The 23,213-nt window shown below is 38.6% G+C and overlaps 1 long non-coding RNA gene across 1 annotated transcript in view; it reads right to left on the bottom strand.

The window, feature by feature from the left end:
• Positions 1–294: 294 nt before the first annotated feature.
• Positions 295–23,213, bottom strand: part of LOC142360870 (uncharacterized) — a 69,479-nt gene continuing 46,560 nt past the window's right edge. Inside the window, exons 2-3 of the long non-coding RNA XR_012763474.1 lie at positions 2,788–3,362; positions 295–2,685 (exon numbers count right to left, since the gene is read on the bottom strand). This is a non-coding gene — a long non-coding RNA (uncharacterized LOC142360870). The remainder of the gene's footprint in view (positions 2,686–2,787; positions 3,363–23,213) is intronic.

Raw genomic sequence — 23,213 nt, 5'->3', positions numbered from 1 at the left:
CTCCTCTGTTATCAACAGGATATGAAGGGATCAATGTGAAGAATCAGATTCTTAAATATTTCACTGGAGAGACTGTTCCTGTGAAACTAGGAGTGGAAGACGAGTACATTCCATTCATTGCTTACAAACACCCCAAAAATGCAAGTCCTTTTGATGCTTCAGAGTTGTGCTCCATTATAAGACCAATGCAAATGCATTTTGAATTCTGAGTACAAATTCAGAGTTAGATTTTGCATGGATTCTGTGTTCTTTTAAAGTGACACTCAAAGGAATAAACAAGTAACAAATCACATGAACTCTGGAAAACAAATTTAATGGAGAAATATGATGATTTAGGAAAGCATTGATATCCCTCAGCTGAAGAGAGCATCTCCTTTTATGTAGATTGTGCCATCATGCACATGATGTAAAGCTGGGATGTCTTTAGGTTTTGTGTAATTTTTAGATACAGTTTGTGGTATCACTTTCTGCTGTTCTTTGTTTTGTTGCATTGCAACAGTGGACATAATCACGCTGGCTAACCAAGCCACTGCAAAGTTGCTATGTGTAAAGGTTTGTAAGTATACATTTGTAAATGGTAGAGCAGAATTACACCTTGAATTAAGAAATCCTCTCTTTACACAGCAAATTCTAAAAATCTTTCTACGAACATCTACTTTGAGAGAAAAATTAATGTGAAGAAAACCTCATCCTGTGCAAACTTGGACCCTCCTGGTGGTTCTTTTCATCCTTCTTGTCTGAAATTTCCCTTGGAATGAAAACAGAAAAATACAGTAGAGAAAATGATGGAACTCAACCCTGGTGTAATTTACAGCACCACTTACAACAGACAGAGTGAGACTGTTAAGAATGGAGCTATTTGCTGTATTTTGTTTAGACACTCCTGCTGCAGAAACATTTTTAAATGAGAATTTTATTCCCACTAATGCTTTTTTTCAATTATTTTAAAACAGTACATTAAAAAGCTTTGTAATTGAGAAAATACTAACTTGACTGAATTTTCACATTTGATTACTGACCATTGCTAAGAAGCCAAGTTTACTCCATTTGCAGTAAGTAGATGAAAGCATGACACCTGGGACTTTGGCTCTTTGTCCCAACAAATAACTCATATGCATTCTGAGATAAAATGTTCCCTTTAGTCCTCATCTAATTACTAAATAGATTCAGTAGCCTAAAATCTTCAATCAAATCCTAACCTTAAGCCTTCATATAGTTTTTCCTTCAGTTAATATCCTGCCCAAAGAAGAGCCATTTATTAGAAAGACCTCTCAGGTTTAATCGGTTATATTAACGTTAATAAAAGTAGGGTGTAGACCCTGTTCCATGCTAATTGAACATCTTGCGCTCTCCTAGTGGTCTCATGGTTGCCTGTTAATATTTGTAAACAGCTTATCAGTATCTTGGTTACCACTGTATCTACGGCTATATCAGCAATATGTAGTGTTTTGGCATATCAGGAATAAATAACAGTCTTTCAGCATTTCTTTGCATTTAATTAGAGATTCTGTGGGAACTTCTGTTCATTTAAAATATGAATTTTGGACATCAATATATGATAACTAACTTGAGGGTGTTCACGATCTTACCAATTTCTCTCACACTCTATGGGTAGGATGGCTTATCTTAAGTTTGTAAATTTACTTGCCCATTCTCAGTGTGTAGTTGTAACATAAGTTCAGTGGACAATTAATAAATGAGACATGTTGTAATTTAGTACAAGAGTTTTGGATAGTTCCCATGGTACTGTGCAATTATTACTGTATGTGTCACCGCTGTAGCAAACAATGCCTCACCATTCCTCTCTATTTGTCATAGTTACTATGCATAATAAAGCTGCTGTCTCGCTTTCCTTTCTTTCTTATATTCCTGAAAAATATTCTTTATGTGAGACCACCAGACAAGTACAGTTTTTCTCTTTTCTCTCTCTCTGTTTCTCGTACAGGTCCAAGAACCTTGTGCTTGAGGAAAGATCATAAAAGTAGGGAGAAGTCCAACAGGAAGATTGTATTTTAATCCAACAATCCATAAAGAAATTAAATCTCTTGGGAGAAAGAAGCCTTCAATTTTAAAGTTAAAATTCTAACAGAAGATTTAAAGTTTGAAATAATAGTTATTTATATTAAAGCTAAGCTGAGAAATGATTGAAAGCTAAGGTGCTTAAAGCTTTTTAAATCTCTCTCTGCCATCTATCTTCACCTCAACAAGTTTGTGAAAGATGAGTACTTAAGATATCTGAACTCTTAGGTCTAAGCAAAAATACTGGAAAAGGAGTGTCTAGAACTCCACCTGCCAAAATCCAGCGCTCTTCATAATCAGGTATCAGTCTTAAGTGCAGCATGGAGACAGCTCTAGTGATCCTGGTGGGTGAACTTCTTACGGGTGCTGAGCAAGGGAAGACATGTATGTTGCTGTTGCTTGATCCATCCACAGCCTTCGACACCACCAGTCTCCTGGGTACAGCTGATTCACTTACAGGACCTAGCAGGGCTGGATGTGCAGCTCTGAGCTGGGATTGCGTGTTAGTCTTGGACAGATAACAGAAGACTTTCCCTTGTGGGATATGTAGTTTTCAATCCTCTATCTTTTTCAGCATTGTGGGGTTTATCATCGAGAGCATGCACATATAGCTGCCTGTCTGCTCTTGCAGAGGCAGTCAGTATTATTGCCCAGATGTCCCAGTGCCTGTAAGAAATAAATACGTGGCTGAAAACAAGTGGGATCCAGCTTTTTGTGGATAAGACAAGGTGAGGCTGGCAGGGAAAGGCAATACTTCAAAGGACTCACCTTTTGTTGAGGGCTTTTCACCATTGATCTGCACTACGATGCACAGACCCAAGCTTTGGCTGGGAGTGCCATCAGTCATAAGTACACAGGTGGCAATGTTGAGGAAGGTCTTCTTTTTGGGCTAGCAAGAAGTGTATGCTCATTTGCCTTGAATGATGGATGAATTTCAGTGATCTGCCTGTTAGCTGTCTCCAGCTTCAGCACTTCAGTTCATTTTGTCTTCAGCCAACTACAACTATGAACAGCACATGGAAAGTGGATCAATATGCTGCAATCTATCTTGTAGAAAAAGGAGGCCAAAGTGAATGTCACACAAGTGTGACACACAGGTTTTTGAGTTTCTTTTGATACTTCATTCTTCCAAACCAGCCTGGCACTGGCATCGTTTGAAATATAGTCCTGTGCCCACTGGGGTGAGAATGCTGCAGATGATAGACCTTAAGAGTATGTATTTTGGAGATGGACATAAGTTCTTCATTGAAAATCTTCATCACCAAGGGCTAAGCAAATCTTCTGTCTCATCCTTGTCTCACAGACTGTAAGACGAAAGTAAGACATTTGGGGTAGTTTTCTCACTGTAGAAGAAGCAGAAAAAATTCATTTTACAGTTGTCACAAGCAAGAAACTGTATGAACAAACCAAACACTTCTTGATAAAGTAAAAGGAGTGCTTTTCTTCAGACTAAAATATTAATTTGAAACTTGATTCTGTGATGGTAATAATATGCTATAAAATCCAAGATGGGAATCATTAAAAACCACAATTAACAATGGTGCAGACCTCAAAAAAGGAGAGATACAACAATAGTAATTTTGAATAATATTTTTTAAATGACAAAAATCAATGAATACTAATATGTGTAGTAAAAAAACCTCAACTGAATTAGCTGAGAAAAAGTGAACAAACGGCAATATGCCATGACTGCAGAAAAGCTTTCATATAAAGTAAACCAGTGAGAATACAAATGAGAAACTGCTAGCACATGTTCTGTGTAAAGAATAAGATGAAGTATCCCAAACTGCGTCAATTATTAAAACTAAAGGCTCAAACTTTGACATATGATCTAGCAGTCATAAATAACACTTTCAAAGAGCAGTGTCAGACACTCTAATCTTCCAAGTTGCTTTAAACTGGAGGTAAAGTTTGTAAACAAAAGCACTTTATTGAAACTTTCATCAGATCAAAGTGTAACCTTAGACTTAATAAGAAATAAGAAATGCAGTTAAAGTCTAACAGTGGAGAAAGTAATGTGCTTAGATGAGCTGCCAGTAAACATTCAGTGAGAAATGATGCATACACAACTGAACTGTGACTGAAAGTGTTTAACAGAACATTTGAATCAAAAAGTCTGTTGTTACACAACTCACAATCCCAACGAACATGTTTTCATATCTATCTGCAGCATTGGATATTGGTCTTAAACATCGGACTACATTTATTTGCCAGTGCTGAAATACACTCCTGTGTGCAAAGGGAACATACAGGCAGTCAAATCTCTGGTAAGCCTTAAGTGAAGGTTTAAAGGGGAGAAGAGGCTTGCTGAGACACTTTTTCAGCTCATCACAAACAATTTTCACATAGATCATTCTGGATTATTTCATTGTGCTTCACTGAGGATGATTTGGAGTTCTGTGTTTATGCAACAGGAGAATTTGATTATATAGGTTTGTCCATTGAACGGACTGGGAAATTCTTCGGACTCATTAAAATGGAAATACTTGTTGACTGTTCTTAACAAAAAAAAAAAAAAGATAAACAAATGAAAAAACCCCAAGCCCTCACACTCTTCACTTTAGAAAGACCTTCATAAAAATTGGATTAAAAATATTGTGTAATAACCTGACCAGGTCTGTACATACTAGCAATTTAAACTCGCCCTTTTTAAAACGACACCAGGGAGCTAGACAAGGCTGTCCATTATCCTCTTTTCTTTTTGCAATTGTAGTTGAACCTTTAGCCTTATTTTTCAGCAACTAAGGATTGCTTCAAGGAATGAAAATTCGAAACTCCATGAATTTGGCTTCATTGTATGCAGATGACATATTGATTTGCTCCTGTAATCCTGGTCATAATCTGCCCGTAATCCTACAAACAATGGATTGGTTTTACATTACCTCTGGCTGCTTTGCAGCTACAGTGACAAAACCTGTTTTTCTTAAAATGAACACGCAACTGCAGAGCCTACTTGACCAAAATTTGATCAGATGAGACAGGATTCTGCTAGGTATCTAGCAGTAATTATATGTGAAGCTAGCATCCACATACAACTAAAAAACTCAGTTCCCTAAGTAGAGCATGAATGGCTTTATGCATGTGCCTATTTTTCTTCAAACATTTTTGGAACTATAAAACCAATGAATATGATAAATCTTGTCTTTTTTTGTTTATCTGTTTCAGGATCTCCCTCTCTTAGTGCTATATTACTTTCTTTATTATTTTAATCTTTTCCATCACTATGTACAAATTAAATATTTGAGGTCTGTTTCTTAAGCTTTGTAACCACTGTTACAAAAAGGTGGGTCATTTAGAGTTATTTCACATTAAAATTTTAGTCTTTATACTTTATACTTTGGATGGCTGTAGCTGCAGAAATGAGATACTGTTGCTGTAGTACATGTTATACATAGCAAGAAATTCTAATGACAAAACCTGTATGCTGAAATTGCTGGTAGCTACCTGAAACAAAAGTCCTAGTTCTGGAGATGACTGGAAAAATGTAATGCATTTTACTTTATTTACTACTTGAGCAATTCTCAGAGTAATTCTTAGATTTCTGTGTAATTATTTGAATGAGCTTGAAAGATTGGAACAGATACCCAAAATTTGGTGGTGCTTTTCAAAGTCCAAATATCATGTATGTCAAGGTGTTCAGGAATTAGACCAGACTGGCCCATTGTTTTGCAGTCAAATAACATCAAATGTGAAATTTTCAGCTGAGCGTCATACAAGCAGATTACATAATGTTACATTAGAAAAGGTTTGTTGCACAGATATATTGACAGCATATTCCTTTTCTACTAATTAACTCTAAAATCAGATTATTTTAGCAAAAACTGAGTTAAAAATGGAGTTTTAATTTTTAGAATAGGTTTGATCTGTTTGGAATAAGATCCAATAGTGACTAATTCCAAATATGTATTGATTTTCTTCAATATGTTACACAGGTTATAATTCAAGGAATAGCTTCATTTCAGACAAATTTGTCATTTAGCTGTCATAAAATATACATACCATAAAACACTAGTGTGTGACAGAGTATCCTAAATTAGCTATCTGAAAAGGAGAATGACAAAGTGGAAATTTAACACAAATGGCTTCTGCTCCCAAGTTTTTAATTTAATATCAGCTGGACTACCGACCTGCTTTTTATGAATTGCTTTCACACATGAAAATAGTACTACTTTCTTCTGAATATATGACATAGAAAGTGAGCAAGCAAAGTTTTCTATCAGAGAAGCTAAAATCAGCGTCACATAAAAAATGCTGGAAAGCTATAATGTTCATTTTCAGCTTTCACAATTGTCATAAGATAGGAGATTTTTGCCAGACACAAGACACTTTATTTCAGTTCTCTGTGCTTTATTTTGTTTTCTGTTAATGTAAATATAGTGAAGACTAGATTGTAGATAATAAGGAAGTAAAATTAACCAAAGTCAAAATCAGGTAGTGCATATCCAACACGATACTGAAGACAGATAAACCCAGAATGATGCTGTTTTTATCAGTTAAGCATTAGTGCATATTCCCAACAGGCAGGCAGAGGGGCTATTCACATTGCGTTTAACTTTTTCTTGGAATACAATGTATGACCAAGAATAGATGACTTGGAGTATCACTAGCATAAACCACAATGTGTCAATAATAATAAACAGTAGAACCCTGAAAAACATGGAAAATGGGATGACTTCCTTTGACGGTTATAGGGAGATCCATACATTTTAATTTCATCTGTTCTTACAAAAATCTGAGCCATGTCTAAACTTTCTGCACTTGCCCTTTTAATGAGCTTGAAGATGGCTGGGACATAATTCTAGTGGTCAGTCAAGATATGCAGACTGAAACAAGGCCATTTTGTCCTGAGATTCTTCAGCCTTCTAGGGAGATGAGGGTGGCAACAACTGAACTATTTGGTCTTCTTTATGGAATGGGTTGATTTTATTTCCTCAGTACTCTTATCAAATGGAAATATACTTTGAGGGGTCTGTCTCCAGCAAAGGCTACAGAATGGGAAATATGCATTCTGGCTTTTTTGACGTACCTGCGTATCTTTTGCATAGATAGCAGACTCCAGGGCTGTTAATAGATCACTTCCAAAAACAGATGCATTCTTACATGTGTCTAAATGCAAAGAGAAAAAACTCTTTACTAGTCTAAATAGTTTATGTACCAGGATTTTTTTTAGTAGAATTTGGTGCAAACATAAGATTTAAAGTTCAGGTGGACTGGTTACATTTAGCTTCTCTGCTTAGCAGGAGAAATCCACAAACATGAATTCTGGTGAATTTATCACTTTGTGTTGCTAAATTTTAGTGGCTGTTGTTATTTTAAATGAGCTGGAATTGCTGGGTTTTTTCTTTTCTCTTTGCAAGAGCTATGATTTCCAGCAAACAGAAGGTCACAGTAGTTGATTCAGGATGTTACAGATACATACTTTCTTTGGTAAGTTATGAGCCCCAGTGTTCTGAGCACACTAGCAGATGTAAATTAACATTTTTTACCACTATGGAGGTTTAGATGTCCAAGCACAGTCCCACAGCCCTGTTTAATGCAAAAGCACTATGGAAAACAATAACAACTGTATAAGATTTCACAAAGTGTGACATCTAGTCTACGTCCAAGTAGATGATGCAATAGTTAAACAGCCATTTGTGATTTATTATGTGTACAAAACTTCTGGAGAACTCTAAGCAAAATGCTCACTGGTAAGTCATGCTACCTCAGTCTGTTTTGTTCATTATGTCTGCTCCTGCCTCGATGGGTTAAATTAACTTACTATATAATCATAACCATGCTGTAGTTTGGAATTAAGTTCGAGTGAGCTCTTTTCAACAGTTGAAATAATTTCACAGGCTCCATTATCAAAATTTTCCTCTGCAAGGGTAGTGTTTTATGTGTCTCCTGAGTGTCCTATAAACTCCCAGTATTAATAGTGTGTTAGTGGTGATATCGATGCGTGATAGCATAGATACTGCATGTGCTGTTACAAGGCTTTAAGACTGTAAACCATTTTTAGCAGTGTTCTTTGCAAGGCTAAGTCTTGATAGTGTAATATAGCACTGCTAATTATATTGATCTAATTAATCTAATTAAATTGCAGCTAGATATGTAGTACATGTCATTTGTCTGTATTAACATTATGTAAACCTATTCTGCTTGTCTGTGCATTTTATATACAATGCCTCTTTAGCATTTGACTAGGAAAGTGATTGTACGCCTCCTGCATTTCATACTGGTGAGAAAGACATGTGGTGATCAGGTGGTTTATAAGATGAGGAAAACCTGACTGTTTTTTAAATCTGGTTTTGTTTAAAGAGACAAAGGATTTTCTCTTCCTGGAGCTTAGAAAATGTCTTTTCTGCTTCCTTGTTTGTTTATACTACCTTTGACAAAAACACACCTTCATTTTTCAGAATTTCTATGCGTTACTTTCAACATGTAAATAACAGACCTACGGGTTCAGAGTCACTTTTGCTGGCATAACATAACTGCACTGCTTCGGTATTTCTCTCTTAGGTGGAAGAGAGTGAGTACGGGGAAAATTCACTCCCAAGGGAGCAGGTAGTTTCCTCCTGCTGCTCCCCACCACTGTTAGGTCTGCCTGCCACCAGCCGCTCCAGAGGAGATGTCTTAGCGGAGAGATCAGGAGTTGATGAAACAGCAAATCTTTGACCGTGTTGGCCATGGCCTCTTCTTGTGTAGCTAAGGCTCTTTTCATAGCTGTACTTATCCATTGTGGTTCCAGCAATGAAGGGTAATGTAAGCAGATGGTATCTCTACCCTCCTCCTAACACAGGACACACACTTGAATGTCATCCAAACTCACCCTTCTCCTGGGTTTTCTTTTATCATCAATTAAATCAAAGCAAATATTCCTTCGGCATGAGCTGACTTTCCAGACTTTGCACAGTTTTTGCTTCTTGTCTTTAATTCAGAAACACTCCACCATTTTCTACAATCCCTGTCTGGCTTTAGGAAGACTCACTTGGTTCGGCTTCTACTCTGAGTTCGCTGTGTGACTCTGCAGAGTCATGGCAGACTGCGTCACGTTAAAGGAAGAATGTGGCTATTTTCTTCCACATCAGCTTCCTGCAGCAATCAGTGCTGTCCCTGCTTAGTTACCCAAACCAGCTGAATGCTAAAAATATACAACACTGGGCAGATTAGGAGCCTGAAGGATGGTTGAATACTGTGTTCAACAGTCTTGATATCAGATTTATTTATATTTTTTTTAAAAGATTAAAATTTGTAAGATAAAAATGATTTATATGTCTTTAATTATGATGCAGGATTTTTTTGAAACTCTGCAGTGGATACTGTAGGCCAGGTTTTGCTGCTGCTCATATGGACAAGTGAATGATCCTCCTTTCTGCAGCTGACCACTGTGTTGTTCATGACGAAATTGCCCTCACATTTCTAATGTCAGGAAAATGGAACGACAGAAGGAAAGGAATAGGAAAGATATTTTTAAAATCTCATTTCCCTTTGTGCAGTGCAAGAAGAGATGGTTTCTTTAGCTCACTCTTGCTAATGGCATTAGTTAAAGTAAAACATTTTAGACCAATTTTCAATTCTGATTAATATAGCTAGCTAGCTACTGTTATAATTATTTTCCAGGTGAAACAGTTTTCAGTTTCCAAAGAAATGAAGTCAGGGAATACACCTGAGATTTCAATGGTAATCTAACAAGATTTTAGAAAGATGCCTTGTTTACTATGCTTGGACAAGAAAAAGGTAGTATGAACCCTCCTTTTCCTTTTGTGTTATCTCCCTTTCTCCAGATGGCATAGAGCAAGACTCCACAAGTCAGAAAATTTAAAATTGGAACTCTTCCACAGGTAGTTTTTTCTCCCTTTGACCTATGGTCTTTTAGACCATGTAGATGCCATACAGACAGCAAAGAAGGCAGCCATCATCCTACAGTTTATCTGTATGTGGTATGTGTGTATTGAATATCTGATGGGGGACTGAAGTTTGCTGTTTAAGGTTTTCACTCAGGCTGACACATGGCAGAGCTATCAGAAACAGTGTAAAAGCAGAAGATATGAAAGATGAGGAGCTCTTTAGATGACCTGTTGAAGTCAATATAGATACCCTCATTGGTGCCAGTAGACTGGGAGTCAGGGCCTCTTAGATGGAGGGATGGCATTACTATTTGTGAGAAAGTGAAATCCTGGGAGTCCACAGAAGAGAAAACAACAAGCCTGAAGGAACTTTGGAACAAAGCCAGCAGAAGCTGCTGTCGTCTCTGTCCTGCTGTCCTTTCTTGAACTTGGCACAATCAGCTTATCTGCTTGAGTGTGATGTTTTTATGGCACTGCTTATAATTGGTAGTGATAGCAGCACGACTGAATGAGAACATTGTATAAAAACAGGTTGAACAGAGGATGGGATTCAGTCATAGAATCTTAAAACTCCTTGAATCAGAGCATTTTTTGCTAATCAGAATATTTTCTGTGAATCTTGGAAATTGCATACTCTGATCACAAACCAGAGAGTATGAGAGGGTCTCATTCATAAGTGCTTTATCTTCTCAGGAACAAGTCGATAAGCCTTTATTGTTTAATTTTTCTTTCTTGGGAACTGGGCAGCTGACACTTTTTCAAAGTCCCTTAATTTGTAGGGGACTTTGTGGGAGTCACAAAACCCCATTAACCGTATTTTTCATCTGGCTTTAGGAGGAATATATTTTAAAATGGTAAAAGAAAAAGACTTTGAACAGCTTCTGATAACTCACAGTTTAAGCATGGCTATAAAAAGAAAATGAAAAGGCAATTAAAAATGGAATATTTCTTTCTTCAGTGTGTCCCCCCCCTCCCCAACAGTAATTTGTCACTATTTCTTGTAGTCAGGCAGAAGGATGAGGCTAGAGAAGACCATTTAGCACTGCAGAGCTGGCTGCTATAAAGCACCGTAACTTGGCATTAGAGTGGGGGACTATTTTTTTTTAAACTGTATCATCCCCACCAGAAGTCCTGAACAGTTTGGTCTTTTGTTTTTTTTTAAAAATTGGGAAAGAAATGAAAAGAAATTTATTAATATCTCAGCAGGATTATCTGTAGTAAGTGAGAATAATAATATGCCATGTTTCTTCAGACCCAGTTCTTGGATATCAGTATCCAGAAATCCCCTCATGACATGTAAGAAATCTACACAGATATATATCCCAGCAGGCTGACAAAAGCAGGCTTGAAACATGTGCAGTGTCCATATTTGGGCATACAAACTGACATTTGCACTCCTATAAATTAATCAGAGAATAGATGTCAAGAGTTTCTCCTGTCCCCGGGGTTGCAGAGGGCAGGGTTGCTCAGGTGGGTGTCACTACTGACTCCTGAGTCGCCCCAGACAGTGTCACATCTACCAGGAGGGAAGAATTTTTGTGCTGACCATACCCATCCTTACAGAAATTAGAGCTCTGCTAAGGGGGAAGGGGCTGAGGGGCCGTGTAGCACCCAGCCAGAGGAGGACCTACGTCCGTACTCGTTGCCTAGGCTGAATGGCGACAGGGGGGTTTTCACACCAGGGCAGCACAGCCAGAAGGCCTCAGGTTTTCTTGACTGGCTTTTCCAGCAATGCTGTGAAGTCTGCATGGCTATTTTGGGTGAAATAAATATTTGTATGCTGCTAAGCAAAAGTAAAATAGTATTATTATTTAAAGGGGTGTTGAAAGCTATTGACACTCTCTTGTGTGTATACATGTAAAGTTGTACTTATTTATCACATGTGTTTATAAAACATCCTCCACTATATCATCCGAGCTCAAGTTTTGTGAAAAGTTCACAAGTCCATATTTCACATGAGCCATATGCTGAGCTGAAGGCACATAATTTACAAACCTTTCAAGCAATTGTGTTACCAACAATTCACATTTCTGCTCTCAAGATAAAGTCCCAGCCCATTCCGTCTGATCAGCATCTTATTCTTCAAGCAGGTGTCATGGTTTCTGAATTTTGTGCAGATGGCAGCTGATGTGGAATGAGAGACTGAGTGAATAAAATCAAACGCTATGAGGAGAGCCGGTGAGCCTTTGCTCCTTGTGCTACTGCTATTGACAGTAGATTTAATGCAGCCATTTTTTATGATCTGTGAGTTTATTAGAGCTAAATGGTTAGGATTATCTCATCAAATTATAACAATCAGAGAAAGTGATTGAAAATACCGCTGTAAATATATTGCATTTGGTTCTAGTTCATCAGTGTTTTGCGGTTCGTGTCTTTCAGTGGTATGCGTGTGTACATATACCTGTTCATATCCAGAGCTGGTTCAGCACTCATTCTTCCTGATATACCTTTGGTCTGTTGAAAAGCAACAACAAAGCTTGTAGACACAATACCGAGTGCAATGAAAGCTTTGGTATACGCATGTGCAAAAAAGAATTGGTCCCATGGGCTGTCTCAGGGGGTGTGTAACTTCTATTTGGACCTGCAAGGGTCAGCAATTACCTCTGAGCAATTCAGACTCCCTGACAGAGCCACCTTTGCTGGTAAGCCAGCTCCTGGAGCTGCACACTGCAGCCAGGCAGGAGCCCTGCAAGCACAGGACAGAGGGGAATGGTGTCCTCGCTGGGGAGATCTGCAGCCCTTCCCTGACCACTCGCGTGTCCGACAGGACCCTGCCGACTGATGCCCAGTGCTGTCTGCTAAGTAATTATGGAGCCATGCCATATGCACCTCCGTACTACTAGCGTTCAGTTTGATCTGCCCGTTGGTTGTATGGGGATCCTGGCTATTTATATATAAGTGCTATACATGCTGCCTCACCTGGCACTGAGCCGCCTAGAAAGCGAGTCATCAGGAGTTCCTTCGCCCTCTCAATCTCCATTTCTATCACCTGGGTGTTCACCTCCAGAAAAATCCATATCTTTGATTTACCTCTCAAAGAGGCTCTTATTATGACACTGGTGGGCAGAGCCCTTCACAATTTGTAAAATAACGTGCTGCCATGTCAGATTAGGTTATGTGCCATCAAATTATTTAAATCTTCACAGTTGCATTTGTTCTACAGACATGCGCACTCTCTCTTGAGACTAACATTTCTGCACTTCTATGAATACTTTCAGGTCATTCTTTTTTTTCTTTTTAAACTTTTTAGTGGCAAAATCAGTTCTTGGAGCTCCCTTTAAGACCACAAAAAAGGGAGGTGGTGCTTTGCTTATGGTTTTTCTGTCCAATGACTCTAATGTCAAAATTGCTACAACCTTCCAAGAGAAATGCTAAATCATAATGTGGTAAGAATGGCATCCTCGACAGGTCTGCGAATGACAGCTCTATAATTTCAGCATTATTTGAATACAATGTAGAATTGCCTTATATGTTTAAGCAGCTTCATTTTACATGTGCTTTTTAGAATAATTGATTCATACTTGTCTGCACAGGCTTTCAATAGTTCTTCTTTTCTTTCTTAGTGTCTTTGCCTATTCTTTTCTTTTTCTCTTTACTTTTTTATTCCCTTGAATTTCTTTCTGTAATATTTATTTTACCATTGAGAAGATGAGAGGGTCAGGTTGAGCATATATTAGATTGAGCGGCGGTGGAACAAGTCGTCTTTACCTCTGCGCTCATTACAGCCATAGAGCAGAATGACTTCAATTACGTGTGGATATTTTCCTGCCTACTTTCATACATATGCTAACATGCATTACTTTATTTGTGGCTCAGAAATTGCCATTATTATTTCCAAGTACTGAGGTGTATTTGATGTGTTTTAACATTCCTAAATTATTTTTGCTATTGTTGCTTAAGTCTGCATGGGTTGGTTGGAATCCTTAGAAAACCTTCCAGTGGTTCCTGATGACAATTTTTCATTAAGAGAGAGGGGCTTTAAATCCTACTAACCCGAAAAAGTTTATAGTCCTACATTTTTTTTGCAATGGTGCTTCTGCACCGTTGAACTGACAGCTGAGATCCTACCCTATTTCCTCTGTGCCTGATGTCAGATGCAGCCAGTGAAAGGGTAAAGGCAGCGATATGGACGGGGAAAAACTTTTGCAGAGTGACCATCCTGGCTAAAGCTGTAAGTCACATGTCAAAAATCTGCAAGACCTGGCAGATCTCTGTGGAGGCAGCTTTGCCTCTTGCAGCATGCCTGAGGAACCTGCGCCTTGCCGCTCCGGTGCCAAGCCGCAGTTGTAGCATCCATGGCCGGCACCGCAGCACCGGCAGTGCTCAGGAAAATCAACTAAGGGCTGTGTTTCGTGTCTGGGCTGCCCGTGGACTGCCCCACATCACTGCATGCCAGCACCTGGAGCCTGTCAGGCCTGTGCCTCGAGAGGGCCCTTGGCCCTGCACATCCTGCACAGGCTTCCCAAGACAGACCACGGGGAGGAGGTGAGGCAGGTGTCGTGCAGACCAGTGCAGGGCAGGAGTGTCTCCACAAAAGGTTGTGGCTTTAAATCGCATGAGCCTGCGAAAAGCGTGGTCAAAACTAGTCTCTCTTTGTTTTTTTCACTGCAAAAGCATGCTCATTTCCTCAGTTAGCAGATACTGAGACGGACATGAAGAAATGTGATTGGGAGAAAGAATTAGAATTACAGAGAGGGAAAAATCTTTCTGAAAGCATTGGTAAATATAGCTTAACAAGGTGTTAGCCTGAAAGATCTATCCTCTTTATAAAAAATGTTGTGGTTACTTAATGATATCACTTCTTATTGGAGGCACTGTTATAAACTATAAAACAGCCTGTTCTCAGCCTCAGACTTTCCAATCAATACAAATATTTACAATTAAATAAAATAAAGAGAAGCTTGCTTTAAAAACAATTCATAAATGCTGGGCTAACATGGCTCTTCTACTATCACATGCTTGCACACTGGTGACTCTCTTACAGCTGGCTGTGATGCACCTCGTTACTGCTCTGTGATGGGGAAACCACAAGCTGTCGTGCACCCAAATTACCAACCAAGTGGTGTCCACCTTCCGAGCCGGGCTCACTGCTCCATAGGAGGAGGAAGGCTGTGACAGTCAGTAGCATGACCACACCACCACGGGTAAAGTCTCTTTGCTTCATTCAAGAAATCCCCATGACAGTTCTTTGAATGAAAAGTTTTCAGAGGATCCAGAAAGATCTCAAATCAATGTTCTTCAACATTTAGCTTCCATTTCAAAACTTCATTTTTCTGATATTTTTGTCTGTAACTGTACAGGTTGTATAATTTCTCTCTTTTGAGCTACTCTGCCTGTATTGATGCATGGTTTTAGTGTTCTTAGAAGGAATTAATACGATGCTTGAAATGTTGGCTGCATCTCTGTACCACCTTTCCTCTTCCCGTAGTGTTTGCTGTCATGGAGGGCACGATGAAAGCTCTGGGAAAGCCTCCTGAGGAGTCAGCATGTGTGTGTCTGAATGTTTCACAGACTGTGAATTTGTATGTATCAGGAATCTGAAATTCCTGATCAGATTATCTGCAAGGAGAACTGCAAGAAGATTAAATCAGTTGGCAGTCCAAATGGTGTGGAACGGGCAGTGTCAAAGCTTTGAGATCAGCCTAGGTAGTGATTTCTGGGTTTGTGTGAAACAAAAAGCTCTTTGGATAGTGTCATATCATGTAAGGCTTATAGATAGATAGAACTGAAGGGAATAGGTAATAACCATAAAACAGTATTATGAAAATATAAACCATAATTGGTGATAATGGATTACTCTCTTAATTGAATACATTAAAGTATGGATGCAGATTTTGGATGCATGGATGGTTTTGTCCAAGAGCATATGTGTGTTTATACACTGATCTAACATTGATGTATAACTGATGCATGAAATATGCATCAGAGGATGAATACTCTGCCCTGATGTTAAATGGGTCTCTTTAGTGCTGTGTAGTTGTACAAATGTGTGGAGGAATATAGTCCCTGCCCCCAAATTTCCCATCTAAAAAGAAAAGCATAGAAAACTTCACTGTACCTGTGCTAAGGGTAGCTCAAGGTTGTAAGTGGGGTAGGTCAGGTTAAGTCATACCTGTGGGTGCTCTGCTCATTCTGCTGAAGGACATGAATGTCGGTGAGATGTCTCTGCTCCTTATTAATCCAGGAACGGAGCCTCAAAATTAAAACTCAGGTTCCCCATTCTGATTTCAGTGTCAGCACCTTGGGGATGTTATGTGGAAGGAGTGCTCTTGCTCCTCTTTCTGCTGTCTTCTTGCAACCGAAGCTCTGTTGCTCTCCTCCTTTCTAGTGGTGGAAGAAACCTCATTTCTTGACCTCCAGCACTCCAAGTTTCAGAAGTGTCACAAAATAATCTGAGTCTGCTGAGTAGTTAGATGATTATGAGGGGATTAGATTATGATTAGTACCAGGGAGAAGGAAGTACTGAAACACATCTCTAAGTTACACGTTTACCCTAGCGAGTGCCAATGCCATCATCATCTCTGTTGGTGTTGGGGACCTGTCATGGCCAATGAGGACCACTAGTATATTGGTGTGGAGGCCCGGCCTTGGTGGCCCTGCACTGCTGACCTTCCCATCACACACTGGGGAGAGGGAGTCATCATATCAGTAGCCAAAAATAGCTGGACTTTATTGGCTTTCTCTCATGTGCTCTGTGATTTCTAATGCTTTAGAGAAAATCCATGCCCACCAGCATAAATTAGCCTTTTTTTGATTTAAAGGTTTGTCTAGTTCAGGAGCAAAACCAAAGTTTTGCCTAGCTCTTGAATTCACCAGAATTTCTGTGGGTTTTTTTTTCTGAGGTAAACTTTACCCCAACAGCAGAAGTTCTGATCACTTTATTCCCAAAATTGTGCTTTCTGAATCTGGACTGATGAAAGTCATGTTCCCTGCAGCAGCTCTTGCTTAAAAAAGGGCGAGCCACAGTGGTTTTCCTTTATAATCTTTTTCCCTCCATGTCCCCCTCCCTCCCCCCAAACTCTCCTACCTGAAACGTTTGGGTTGATATTTTCTCTGCCTGGTCTCAGGGCTACAGTGATATTAAAAAAGAAAAGTCTGAGTAACATGAATTGATACTTATTGAGGTAGAGTATACAGAGAGAGAAAAATTATGCCTTTTCCTTGGAATTTTAGCATAAATATACATTAAGTCAAAATGGCAGGGTCCATAAATATCACGGTGAATTTTATTGGCAGAAAGAGTTAAACATAAAGATATTCAGGTACAATTGTCTTGCCAGTGTCTGAGCTCATGATTATTTTAGACACATGGGCAGTCTGACCTTATCTGTAGGATCATGAACTGGTCTCTCCATGATTTAATCTGAACTTCAAATAGGTGGGATGCACTCCATGTAAAGAGAGCTTCTAGATGTCTTTCTTTTTGAATACTTGGTATTTTAATCTGATGCTTTTGAAATCAAAAGAAAGGTTTCCATCAAGTTAAATGGGTTCAAAAGTGGGTCCTAACATGGGATTACTTTTTTCATTAAGGACATTATGTTGCATCATTGAACTCAATGCTTTTTTCCATTGACTTCATTAGATGCAAAATTGGCCCTTTAAAGCATACGCCTTGATAAGGCACTTTGTCTTCTGTGACTGCAGTAAAAAAGCAAAAAAAAAAGAATCATAACATCCTTATCCTTGCTGTTCCTCATTTCTGTGACAAGTTGCCTCTGATATTTCTGCGTTTTGAATCATAAGGGCTCTATTCTCACTGGGCTCTTGTCCCATGTTAATCTGATATTCATATAATTTTGCTAGAAAAGAGCCTGTGAATGATCTCTCGCTTCTAATTTATTCAAGACTAACATTCTGCTACTGGCAAAGTTGCATCCATGGTTCCCCTGTCTGTACCGTATAACCAGATGTTTTGTAGTTTGGGTCTCTCTGCACATCATTGTACAGACACTGCAAGTACCTCTTTCCTGAAGATTTGTCCAAGAGCCCTTGCAATGGAATACATGAGGAATGTGTGAAAACAGGTCATAAACCAAGCTAAAATGAAATTAAAGAATACAGAAAGTGCTTCTTTAAAAGCAGAAGACAAATTATACACATGTTTGTAGAGCAGATTGGACTGTCATCTGGGCACTGTGTGCGTAATGGTGCAGTTGCAAAACCTTGTAAATAGTGAGATATTCATTTAAACCAACTTCTAAATGAAGCCATACTATTATGGGAATAATGTGGAATTCACTTTGAATCAGTACTACTTGTATCGCACCCGTTACTAACACACTTGTGTGTCTCTCAGCAGTGAAGACATATTCCCAGCACCACTGTCGGGGAGGGAAATGACTTCTGAAAAAGAAAACTGAGGCATAAAGTCTACGAAGATAAAAAATGCAAAACTTTGCATTTGATTTCTGTGCTTAGGTAGGCCATGCTTGAATGTTTAAAGTCTTCTGAAGTTTTGGGTTTGTTGTTCTGTCTAGTGTATCAGATGCATTTGTTGTAGAGCAGAGTCCAGTGACATCTCAAGTTAGGCACTGCTGTGGCTGGGCCAGCCTTTCTTCCTGTGGAGTTTTTCCAAGTCTATTTCCATTCAGAGTGAAGTAATAAGTGATTTGTAGGAATAATCATCAGTGTTTTTGACAGAAGGCCTTCAGGGGATACAGGCGACCTCTGATTTCTCCTAGCTGAATGACAACCATTAGGAGGGGAGAAACAACCTGCTTGAAGTCAGTCAAGGGCAATAGGAGACTGTGATTCTTGCTCCGAATAAATAAATGCAAAAAACTAGGCCTTTGATACTTGCGAATGCAGCTTGAATTTTCCTCAGTGTTTGAGAGAGTTTCATTGGGAGGCTCTGAATTGGATCCATCTCTGCTTAAAATGAAGAACAAGAACTTACCATCAATTTCTATACATCCTCTGAGCATAGAATTAATGGTTCTATTAAAATGAGACATCCCCAGGAAATTCTATGGTAATTCAGCTACTTCATAAATTAAGACAAGTAAGCACAGTTGTATAAATAGGGGAATGGCTGACCCAGTTGCTTGTAATAAAGTTTTATCCATTATAGCCTTCAATCCCAGCTGGGTGATGACAGAAATTTTTGAATAGCCCAGAAAATAGTTTCTGAAGCATCGGGTGAATATTTTCAGGTGATGGTGTGACATGGAGTGCTACTCTGTTTTCTGCTGTTCTAACCTGGTTTGAATGGCCTGCATCAATCCTTACATTTAATGACAGAAAACTCGGCTTAACCTTGCTGTAAAGTAAGTATTTATACATATCAATGAGAGAAATAAAACACCTTATTGATTTTGCATCTCCTTTCACTGTGGTAATTAAAATGTACCTTTGCAGCTTGCAGAATAGTAGTCTGTTTGTATTAGATCAAAGAAAAGCTCGTCCACAGGCCTTTTTTTATATTCCTGTTGTCCCTTGAAAATTCTTAAATAAATTCAGAAGGATGAGTCCAGCCTTCATAACCTACCACTCTTTAGTAAAAAGACACCTTCTGGTCAAAGGAGCTAATTGTTTGTAATGGTATATCCTAAAAATTTCTAGCTTAAATTCAGTGTTGACTACCCCAAAGTTCAAAGTTCGATGTTAGTTAATGGCTTTGCCTAGATGTATGCTTTGTCAGGAGTCTTCTCAGGAAATCTTCTTACTGTAACTGTTCAGAGGAGGGTCATCACTACAGTAAATCTCTTCAAAAAAGCAAAGCCCTTGAGAAGGGCACTGTAGATCTTCCAGTCCTACTGAATTTGGTGCTAGATGATCACTTTTAGTTATATGCTACAACAACTTTGTTGCTTTGGGTAGGAGCTACTGACTTTCTGGACATATGCAACCCATCTCATCTGGAGCCTGGTGCATTTGCAATTGTTTGCGCTGGTGAACCGGGCCTGTGGCCCCAGACCTGACATTAATGTGGGCTCACTGGTGTAAGCAGACCCACTCGGCCACCTGGGTGAGAGTTCTTTTGGCAGAAAGTGAATCTTAAGTCTGTCCTCAACAAATTAATGTTGAAGGATCCTCTGGAGTTGTCATTTGCCAAAATTTCTGCCCCAAAAGCTCTCCGCCTTTGGTCCTGATGGATGAGAGGGTTTCCTAGGCAAAATTCCCTTTCAGAGGGTAGATTGCCTCACCTTGAACCCGTAGCTGTGGAGTATTTTTACTGAATAATTTCAGCAATATTGGAATAGTCTTCACCGGCATTTTGATTTTGCATATGTATGTAAAGTCAAGCTTTTGGCAGCACAATTAATGTTGAAAAATACACATGGTTTTCTATGATTTTTTTTTTAACTTTTCTCAGGATCTTTAGATCTGGATGGTCACATGGTGTGTGTAGTTTTCTTACCCTGGATTGCTATTATTCTCTCATCTCTATCTCCGATGTTATGCCATGATCAGACGAGTCTCCTCACATAGTTCATGTACAGGCCAGGCCATAGTTTAGCCTACGTCACACCAATATTCATGATGAGCTTCAGCAGCCGCACAGATTTAATTCAGATTTAACTGACTCCAAAGAAATAACTGATGTACTTTGAATCAGCCCTAACAGAAGAATTTCAGTTTGATTCTCAAGATCCAAAAAGCTTGGGAAACTAGAGGTTTGGAGGAAGTAGATTTATACTGGTACCCTTCTGCTGCTTCTTCCCACTCCCAGTACAGATTGGTGGAGAGCTATTAGCCAGTTTAGTCAGTGACTAATTTATCTCCCTCTATATCTTTTATCCTTCTCATGTCTGATTAGTTCAAGGTTTGGGATTTGAAATAAAGCCAAGAATTTAAATCTGGAGCCCTCTTAATTGCTTCCTCTCACATTTTTTTAATCATGTGGTAAAAATTTGATTATAGATATGTCTACATATTAGCTCACTGTAGAGATATTTAAGCCAGGTCTAAAGGAGATAGTTTGGTAGCGGTAGCAGTCTAGCCGTAGCAACACAAGATAATTTATATAAATTATAAACATACACTTACTGAACAAAAATGTGAGCAATTCAGAACATGCCATATATCTATATACACATGTGTGTACATGTATGTAAGGACTGCATGATTTGTGTATTTACGCATGCACACATAAAAATCTTGCTAGTGCAATTTAACAAATAACACATTTCAAAAGCAGGAATAGAAAGGAAAAACAGAAACACAATTGTGATTAATCGTGCTCATTATCAGCTCAGACTTATGACCTCTGTAAATTTTAGGGCATTTTTTTTGAAGTGTGTGTCTGGTGGTGGATGGGAGGAGGGGGGTGTGTGTGTGGAATGAAAGATGAAAAATACACTTATTTCTGTGCCAATAAAATGACTCCTTCCACCCCCTCAGTTTTCAGCCTTCCCTCCAAAAGTTAGGTAGATGTCTAAAGCTGGCTAAAGCCTTATTATTCAGTTAATTCTAGGTGGTTTCCATTAGCCTTACTGTACATGCCACTGAGCAGGCATACAGTAACTGAATTGTTTCAACTTATCCAAATAACATTGAAATAGACTTAATTGTTGAACTGCAGGAAAGACCATGTGTCTCCAGAGACTATTAGTGTCATTTAAAAGGCTAAATGTGTCATAAAACCTGTCTTTAACAGAATAAAATTGTACAGACCAACACAATTTTAGCTAATGTTTTCCACATTTCTTGTAAAAAAAGGCATTGGCTGTAAAGCAAAGTTCATAACGTTTCTAGAAGTTATTTCAGTGCAGAGCTTCCCAACAAGTTTGAGTTTGAACCTACTATCTGTTTTACTACTTAGTAGTAATTTACTTTGAGAGTAGTCACACTGAAATCTATTGGATTTACTTACAGAACTTATGTCTATTTATTGTGGGTAAACAGAGGCTTTTACACAGCAGAAGGTTCAAGAAGACCTTGATTTCAATAGTCAAGCACTTTCCTCTTAGACTGCCTTAACATTTAAATCCAGCTTTGATTAAAGAAGAATATGGTATTTTTTTAGAGCAAAAGTAAAACAGAAGGAGTCCTTGCTGATACAAGTTGTCAGTGAGATTTCCTCATCAATCAGCATTTCCATATTTTCTAGCTCTTATTCTGGGATTTACCCCCTTGTTTTTAATTCTGGGGTTACATAGGTTCTTTTGTTGGCTATGTTAAAAAATTTATATGGACAGAGAAAATGATAAAGGCAGCTGAAAACAGACAAAACAGGAAAACAGAAGAAAAGGAAGGGGGAGGCAGAGTGAGAGGCCGACGAAGAGTGAATGAGGAACAGGGAATTGCTTTTATGCTATCAAAGAGACAAAGAGGCATTTCTTTGTTCCAAAGAAGTTCAAAATATTAAGGGGGAAAAAATCAAGAAGAGCCAAACAGTGTATCGAGCCTCAAAAGAAAGAGCAGGTCTTTCTATTTATCTGTCTCCACTTTTGGTGAGACTTCTATATCAACTAACAAGAAGGGTATTTCAAATAACTTCGCTAATATTAATGTTATTTTACAAGTGTAGCTGCTTTGTTATTTTACAATTTTTGTTACTATGGAAATGAATGATGTAATCTACTCTTTCCATTACAGGCACTTACTCCTGAAAAGATCTTTTTCACCTGAAGAGTTGGTGGTTTGGTTGGGTTTTTTTTTTTTCAGTTAGTTCTCTCCAATCTAGGTGACAAAGATATTGTCTCATTTTTTTCTGGAAAATCTCAGAATCAGGCTGTAATTACCTATGTAGGAACACTAGCGCCTTTCCTGAAAAAGTTAAGAATTTCTTGCAACAGCGGTTACTGTCAAGCTTTTCCCATTAGAGCTATGTGTGAATGGAAACAACTGTAATTTCTTCATTGCTTGCTATTAAAATGAACTTGAATCATGTAACTCTTTTGAAAAAGAGACATTATGATGACAAAAAAATATTGGTTAAGTCTAGCCAGGGTTTGATTTATTTGGTTTTAGTCCTGCGATAAGGAGAGGGTATGTGCTAATGAAGCAGTTCCCGTTTAGAGGGAAATTCATCCAGTAACAAGTCATTGTGCCACTAATTCTTCTTTCATTCCCATTTTGGGAATTTACGTAGTGTCTGGTCTCCTGGTGCTGACCCTCAGAGTGGCCCTGAATTCACCTGTAATGAAGGCAATCCCTGGGTGCATAAACCTAGAGCATCTTTACTTTGAGCTAAAGAAACTCTTATTATTTCCAGATTACTAATCGGACACTATCACACAGATCAGCCTACGGATGTTGTATTCATACTCTCTGTAATTAAATGCAATGGTGAGATCTCCCTACTCCTCTGATGCCGCAAAGATAATAGAATGACATCACTAATTTCAAATTTTAAGGTGGGATAATTGCACCAGTATGGTGTTAGACACAAACTAAAATGTCTAGTATGTGTCCATG

Source organism: Opisthocomus hoazin, chromosome 3 (genome assembly GCF_030867145.1).
Source record: "Opisthocomus hoazin isolate bOpiHoa1 chromosome 3, bOpiHoa1.hap1, whole genome shotgun sequence".
Classification (NCBI taxonomy): domain Eukaryota; kingdom Metazoa; phylum Chordata; class Aves; order Opisthocomiformes; family Opisthocomidae; genus Opisthocomus; species Opisthocomus hoazin.
The sequence above is the reverse complement of the archived record's forward strand: the minus strand, read 5'-3'. Positions and strand labels throughout refer to the sequence as shown.